Source organism: Monopterus albus, unplaced genomic scaffold (assembly GCF_001952655.1).
Source record: "Monopterus albus unplaced genomic scaffold, M_albus_1.0 scaffold21.1, whole genome shotgun sequence".
In the NCBI taxonomy this organism is placed as follows: domain Eukaryota; kingdom Metazoa; phylum Chordata; class Actinopteri; order Synbranchiformes; family Synbranchidae; genus Monopterus; species Monopterus albus.
The window spans coordinates 2,289,343-2,296,951 of record NW_018127901.1 but is presented as its reverse complement, the minus strand read 5'-3'; the positions used below and the strand labels follow the sequence as shown (position 1 = coordinate 2,296,951).

The 7,609-nt window shown below is 41.2% G+C and overlaps 1 long non-coding RNA gene across 4 annotated transcripts in view; it reads right to left on the bottom strand.

Annotated features, from left to right (window-relative positions):
- LOC109956689 (uncharacterized) overlaps positions 1-4,725 on the bottom strand; it is a 17,117-nt gene extending 12,392 nt beyond the window's left edge. For all 4 annotated transcript variants that reach the window (XR_002274443.1, XR_002274445.1, XR_002274444.1 and 1 more), the window contains exons 1-2: positions 4,687-4,725; positions 2,372-2,535 (exon numbers count right to left, since the gene is read on the bottom strand). This is a non-coding gene — a long non-coding RNA (uncharacterized LOC109956689). The remainder of the gene's footprint in view (positions 1-2,371; positions 2,536-4,686) is intronic.
- Between the last annotated feature and the right edge of the window lie 2,884 nt (positions 4,726-7,609).

Genomic DNA, 7,609 nt, shown 5'->3' with positions numbered 1-7,609 from the left:
CTTGATTTATATAATTTAGGTGGGTGGGGGGCAGACACAGTCTCTATGGGGTACTGGGAGCGTTGGGTGGGTAGCAGCTGCAGGGAGACAGCAGAGAGGCATGTAAGACTGCGACCCTGCATCCTGGACTCAAATCTGGGTTGTCATAATTTAGGTTGTAAAACAAACTCATCCAGATTTCTAGATAAGAGAGCCTCACCACCCAAAGTGGGATGGATGCCGTCTCTGCTAATCAGACCAGGTTTTCCCCAAAATGTTTTCCAGTTGTCTATGAAGCCCACGTTATTTTCTGGGAACCACCTAGACAGCCAGCGGTTGAATGACGACATGCAGCTAAACATGTCATCACTGGTCACATTGGGTAGGGGTCCAGAGAAAACTACGGAGTCCGACATTGTTTTAGCGAAGTTACACACCGACTCAACATTAATCTTAGTGACCTCCGACTGGCGAAGTGTGTCCAGGTCATTAGAGATGCTGTCATCATTCTAGGCTTAATAAACAATCAGTCGCTGCGGCAGATGTTCTGAATTACAGATACTGGTCTTATGGCAGTGTGTGTGAGCATTAGGTGGTAGGTTTGCTCAGTCCACATCCACACCACAACCATTTGTGAGTTGGAGATGTTCCAACTCACAAATGGTTGGTTAGTTCAGTTGTTGTTGGTCTGTGCTTATATTCTTGTTTTACCGGCTGACACACTGGTTGATTGGTTACATTTGGGTCATTTATATCTCTCACCCTTATGGTATAATTCTTGCATTATATTTTAAGGTGACCTGGTGAACTTGTTTTCAGATTGTCACTTATTTACACATCCACTGTCATCCTTCACCAGTGGAATATCAGTCCAATATTTTTACTCTTTGTGCTCTATTTTCTGGTCTTCCCCACCTGCTAAATCATCCTCTGTGTTCACCAGCTAGTTTGTGTCTGTCTGCTGTTTGCTGCTGAGCAGGTTGAGGATGGTGGATTTTTGTGTCTTCTCAGAAGACAGTCACTTCCTCCTGTGGCCAAAAGCAGCACTGTGAGATCAGTGAGGTTGTGTCCAACAGAGCTACACAAGGACGTGAAGCTCACTAAAAAGCTCTGTGTATCCAAGGGGAGCTGCAGATTTGTGTGATAATTCTCTGTGGGTTCATCACCATGACCAACTCCTTTCACAGTGTCACATTGCTTTCACATTGTCATTTGATACATTTATTTCATTTAAAAAATAAAATAATAATTGAATATCTAACTGGTTGGGTGGTTAATTAGTTGTACTGGATGACTGATCGTCTTACTGCCTGTTTTATTGTGGTTGGCCTGAGTTAGTAAAGGGTTAGAGGGAGGTTACTTGAATGTACTGGTTGTTTGTAGAGTCACCACTGGATTAGCATTGATGCATACGATCACTGTGTCCTATGTATCTGGTGTGCGCTATCAAGCACAAGTACAACAGGCAAGACTGTCATACTTCACAGTCAGCATTAGTCCACGCTACCTGATGTTTACCATTATACACCTTGTAGTCTGCTTTGGTTTATACCATCAGTAAAGTACAGTATTTTATTAAGCATCAACCATGAACTGCAGCATCCCAGGAACCTTGTTTGAATCATTCCACATCTGTTTCCCTTAATTTCCTGTTGTTTGCTATCAAATAAAGACGCACAAAATATAAATCTATATAAAGAAGAGACTCAGTGAAATTTGAAGATTTTATGATCACAGATTCTAAAGCTACTTGATTTGTGATATTAGCTATAGAAATAAAATGTGACTTGACTTGACTGTACAAGTTTACGACCAAGCTCGACAGTGTGGAGAAAGATAAGATGAGGGTTGATGCACAAACTTCTTGATACTTTTCCCCTGTCTTCAATCAAAGTGAAATGCGACTGCACTCTTAGTCCTAGTGCTGACTGAACGGCAGGCTAATTGGCTGGCTGCTGAGCTTCCTGCCTGGCTGCACTCTGGTTCCTGTTCTAGTCGCAGATGATAAACATTGTTTTGAGACAGAATTCTGTCAGTTCTCTGTGTACAGCACAGAACAATTTGACGAATCTGCCTCATGAAGGAAACTGATGTCTCTTAACTGTCTGTACCTGCTGTGACAGCTGAAATATTTGATGATTTTCTGTATTTATTCTGGTGAATCAGTCACTCCAAGGAGCTGTTGCTTGACTATGCCTCAAAAATAATTGTGTAATAGAAGTTATAAAATGTCCAGCATGCTGTCACAATGCCAGCCCAGGTTTTGTCTCTGCGCTGTGTTTCCCCTGGATCTGTTCCATCCAGACTTTTTGAGAAACTGTCATTATCCATCTAGTCTCAGTTGTCCCAGGTTTCCCCCCATGCTCCTTGCCAGGTTGTCTGTCATGCTCACCTTAGGGTGTTAAGGGACAGATCTGCTTTGGGCATGCCCTCCTATTCATACTTCAAATCGAGGGTGTGCCTTCTGTCCCTGTTCTACAGTTTCCAAGCACTGTAGTACACATGAAGCCAGGGCCGTTGCAGTGCTGTCTGTTTGTGCAGACACAAAGTTTTGACCTGCATAGGGATATATACAGAGAAGGTGATGAACATTATTACTCCACTAGACCTTAGTGGACATGCAGACATGCAAAGCATGGATAGCCTCTTGGTGTTTAGCATGCCCGAGGCTAGCATAAAGAGGAGCAGTTATGTCTGTTCTTAAGCTTGATCATTGCAGCTTCATGTATCACCATAATCTTGGTTTTAAATTCCTCTTTTTCCCCATTTATTTCATTGCAAACGTTACATCTTGCAATTAGTTTAAGCTAAACATTAATAAATAAAAAAAATTACATCCTTGGAACATTACAGCCCATTTCCACCATAAACATTATTTCCCCATTTGCATGCATCCTCATGGGTCTGTGACAAATTAAATGTTTATTGGGGTTACATCCTGAAGGAAACACACAGAGCTAAGTGCTGACATACAGTACAGTATATGCATGTTGGGGAGAGAGAGCAGAGGCGCCAGGTTGCCTGCAGATGAGGCCCTGGGCCCTTTAGAGGCAGACAGACAGGTTGAGGAAACATAATTAAGAGGTTAAAAAGGTGATATTTTGTCCATCATTCATCACCTTTCCCAACAGACCTGCCTGATGCCACAAAGCATCGTCTGGCTTCTCCAACACTGGCCACACAAAGCCCTGCTCCACTTTCAGTTTCATGAATCTCCAGCTGAACCCAGCTTCCACCTTTTGCTCAAGTCAACTTAGTTTTAATGACAGAAAACATAACTCACTGGCAATGGCATTATTGAATGCAATTAAATGGATACATCTTAGTGAAGACCCACTGTCTAGTTCTTCCCTAAGGAGCTGCTGCCAAGAATCATTCTTCATTCAGTGAATAATTGTTAGTTCAGAAAACTAGCCTGGTGGTAACTTGTTGCAGCAGATTATCATTTGTACACTAATAATTCATTATGTAATTAATTCATACTTACCTGATCCATCGAACACATCTAAATCATTCAGTGCATTCACTCATTAATTCATTCAGTCCTTGAATCAAAAATATTAACGAGCTAATGCAGTACAATGTCCAGTTTGATTATGTAATTACCAATGCACTACCACATTATCCATGCATGCATTCATTCACTGACTCATTTAGCAAGTCACTTAATGCCCAGGACACTTCATTAATTTCAGTCAGTCATTCCTCAGCTTATTCACACATCGATCTTCTACCTAGTTGCTATTATTTATCTACTGTGAAGGCATTAAAATTCATTCATTCAATTTCATGCACTCATAGTGTTAACCCTTATTAAGCTGCTGTCATATCTGTGGATGTGTGCCTCTGTACTTTGCTCTGTTTACACCATAGCTAAACATTCAGCAGCACAAGGCCCCATCAGTTTAATAAACTAAATCTGCATGTGTGTAACCACAGAGAGAGCATGTGAGCTGTATATCTACAACAGCCTGCTGTGTCCTTCATCATGGTGAGCTAATGGACAAAATGGAGCAAACCGAGACCTGTTTGTGGAGGTTTGCACAGTCAGACAACAGCATTACACCATCAGAAGAGTTCATGGAACTGAAAACTTTAATGCTTCAGTGCTACTGAGAGCCAAGTTTAGGATGCTAAATTAAACTGTCAAAATAAAATAGCAACATTTCAAAACCAGTCAGTTTTACTTTGAACACACAGATAACATTTGGAAACTATAAATTCAGTGAGTCCAACTAGCAGCCTACTGGTCCTTAATTACATTGACAAGAACACTTCATCACATTTACAGTTTGATAAGTTTTTAAGTGCAGGTCGATAGATGTAAACAAATTGTAGGCATCATTCTCAGAATTAGTGTTAGGCCAAAATCTGATGTAGCTTTTTGGTTTACTTTAATAATTCACTAGATAAAATACTTTATGTTAATATAAAACAGACCAATTTAAAGCCTATTCTGAAAAGGTCCCATAGTTAAAACTGTTTATTGTGTTTTAGTCAATGACACATTCACTTTCTGTTTTTTCTTCTCATTTATCAAAACTGTAGAAGGCTGCTAAACATGTCGTTACTGGTCACATTGGGCAGGGGCCCAGAGAAAACTAGTCTGACATTGTTACTGTTACACACAGACTCAACATTAATATTAGTGACCTACCAACTGGCGAAGTCGGGAGTCATTATCGGAGACGTGAATAACAACCTTACCTTATCCTTAGTCAGCAGCTTCAAAAAGGATCCAATGTCGCCCGCTCTGGCCCCAGGAATACATTTGATTATGGCCGCCGGTGTCTCTAGCTTCACGTTTCTGACTATGGAGTCTCCGATTACCAGAGTTGTTTTCTCAGTGGGTGCGTTGCTGAGTGTTGCTGACTGGGGGAAATTGATTTGAATTGGAACAGGCAGGCGAGGCTCCGTGGGCGTTTGTCTTGAGCTCTTGCGAACTGTCACCCAGCCACCTGCCTGAGATCCCGGCTGCTCGGGAAGCGCTGGGGGCGGCTAGCTTGAGCTAAGGTACGTCTAGGAGGCTCTACACCGGGTACGTGGGCATAGCTAGCTGCGCTGTTTTCCATGGTGCGGAGCCGCGCTTCTAAGTCTGTGAGCCTCGCCTCCAATGCTGCTAGCGTCTGACATTCATTACAAGTACCATTATCACTAAAGGAGGCAGAGGAATAACTGAACTTGCGACACTCCGAGCAAGAGAAAGGAGGAGAGGAAGAGGGGGAAGCCATTGCTCCCTAAGATACTAGCTTAGCTATCTTCTAAGCTAGTAGCAAGTTAAATGTGGTAATTAGCAAGTACGTCTGTAACCTGTAACACAGGTGCTTAAGTAGTGCAGACATACTGTATGTTGTGACTGAAATAATTTACTGATGTTCAAACAAACCCAGGAATTAGTGAGCTTAATCCGTGAACACTGGTGGCAAGCACAACGTGGTACAGGGACAGCAGACAGGAAGTGAATACATTTACCGCAGGAACAGGAAACAGCAGTCCGACAGACAAGTGGATTATTATTATTAATATTTTTTTTACAGATGCTGACTTTCACATGAAATATTACCTGTGAGCAATTAATAAACAAATAAAACTGCTAAAAGTCAATATTCAAATAGCAGCAGAGTCACAAATAATATTTGAGACAACTTTTGATAATTAATGACAAAAGAGATGAAAAGAGGGGTGACTGGTGGAGGATCCTGAAAGAGTGATGAATGACTGCAGCAATATTTCCAGCTTCTCTGAAAGCTCTTCACAGCTCATAAACTCCCAGGAAGAACAGAAAACCTCTCTCTGGTCTCTCACTCACTCCAGCTCATCATCCCTGAGAGCGAGTGCCCGCCCGAGTGAGGCTTTTTCTTTTTGGATAAAGAGCAAAAGAAAGAGTGGAATAGCCTTCTGATTCTATTTCCTATTTTATTTTATTACTTTCACTTTTTTTGTTTTTGTTTTTGTACATTCTTTTCTTGGAGGATAGCGATTCATCATGATCGGGGAGAGCAACAACAAAACCCAAACTCAGAAGGTGAAGGATGATTTATCACTTCCCTCTCGCTCTGCACTCCACTTTCTCCTTCCCTCCATTTATTGCTCTCTCGCTCTATGAAATTTGTAGAGAGAAAGAGAAAAACACAGAGGGCAGGAGGAGGAGAAGGGGATGGATGGAGGGAAACAGACTGAAAATCTGGGTGGCTACTATGGAACTCCTGCTGGGAGGCCAGTGAGTCCCCACATGCATTTTATTACTAGAAATACTATCTAAAATATTCTTTGTCTAATGGGCATCGTGGGAATGCAGGTAAGTATACAGGCCATTGTGTAGCATTAAAGGTGGGGAGACCCAGTTAACTGGAGTGTAGCTGATAATCTAACTGGTAGCAGTAAATAACCTGTTTTCTGTTTGGAATCAGTCACTACAAAAGTGTGTGAAAACACTGATTACTGGTCTATATTATTTATGATGCTGTTGTACATGTGGTGGTTTGTTTAGTTACCACATGAGCCATTAATTAAATATGGCATGTACTCAGCCAGCTGGCACTGTGCAGGTCAGCTTGGCTGATTAGGAAGTAAAGTATGGAAACTATATGGGTGTCTAGTTTAGTTTACCTGGTGCTGTAGGCAGGCCACTTACAGTTTTTCACAATTGCTAAAACAATAAACCCCATTCTCTGAACCAAATTCTCAATAGCCTAAACCAATTTGTTGAATAAATCACTCTTTCTGCAAAACCTTAAACAAGTTCAGGCACTTAGACTCTGTTTGCAAATCTCATGCACTCTTTTTGCTAAACTCTAAACACATTCTCACTAAAACACAATTTGCACTGTGATGAACCTGTGTTGCAAAACACTAAACAGAGGACAGCAGAACTTAAACACAACTAAAGCACAGTTGTCATCATTTACACACAATGATTCAAAATTGTTCACACTTGGTGCTAATTATGTGATGAGCAGGTACAAATCATAAGCCAGTTCAAAGTGCACAGATGGCACGAGTACATCCATCAACTATGGATAACAATATGAGAGGTAGAGGAATATGAAGTGTTGGACAAAAAGGACGAGGAAGAGTAAGACCTTCCAACATACAGCACTGTCCTCAACCCAACAGAAGAGTTTTGCTCAGCATGGCGGTGGAAAGTCTATGACCAAAACCCATATACCAGGGGAAATCTCTTACAGGCAATAGAACTGGCCTGTGGTGACATAGACGTGCAGTCTTGTCAAGGCTGGTTCTTCTTCTTCTTCTTCTTTGATTGTAACATGGTTTTTGGTAAATTCACTATACAATAAACGTTTTTTGTTGTAACTACATGTCCTGGATGCTGTGTTCTCCTTTTTTTGATGTAGTGTCTAATGACTGAGCTGCAGTGTGTATATGATTGACTCATATGTGTATGATCTGAAAGCATTGTTTGGTTTTGAGTGCTGGTGAAATGGTTTTGAAGCAATTGCTTGATTTTGCCAGATGAGTCAGAGGTTTTGTGAATTTAGTTTGAGTATTTGGATTTGTGTTTAAGGTTTTGAGAAAATGAGTGGTGGTTTCAAGAAACATGTATTAGCAATTCAGAAAAACTGTATTAGTAAGTCTGTTGGTGAATGGATTACCAGAATGGACAGGTTTC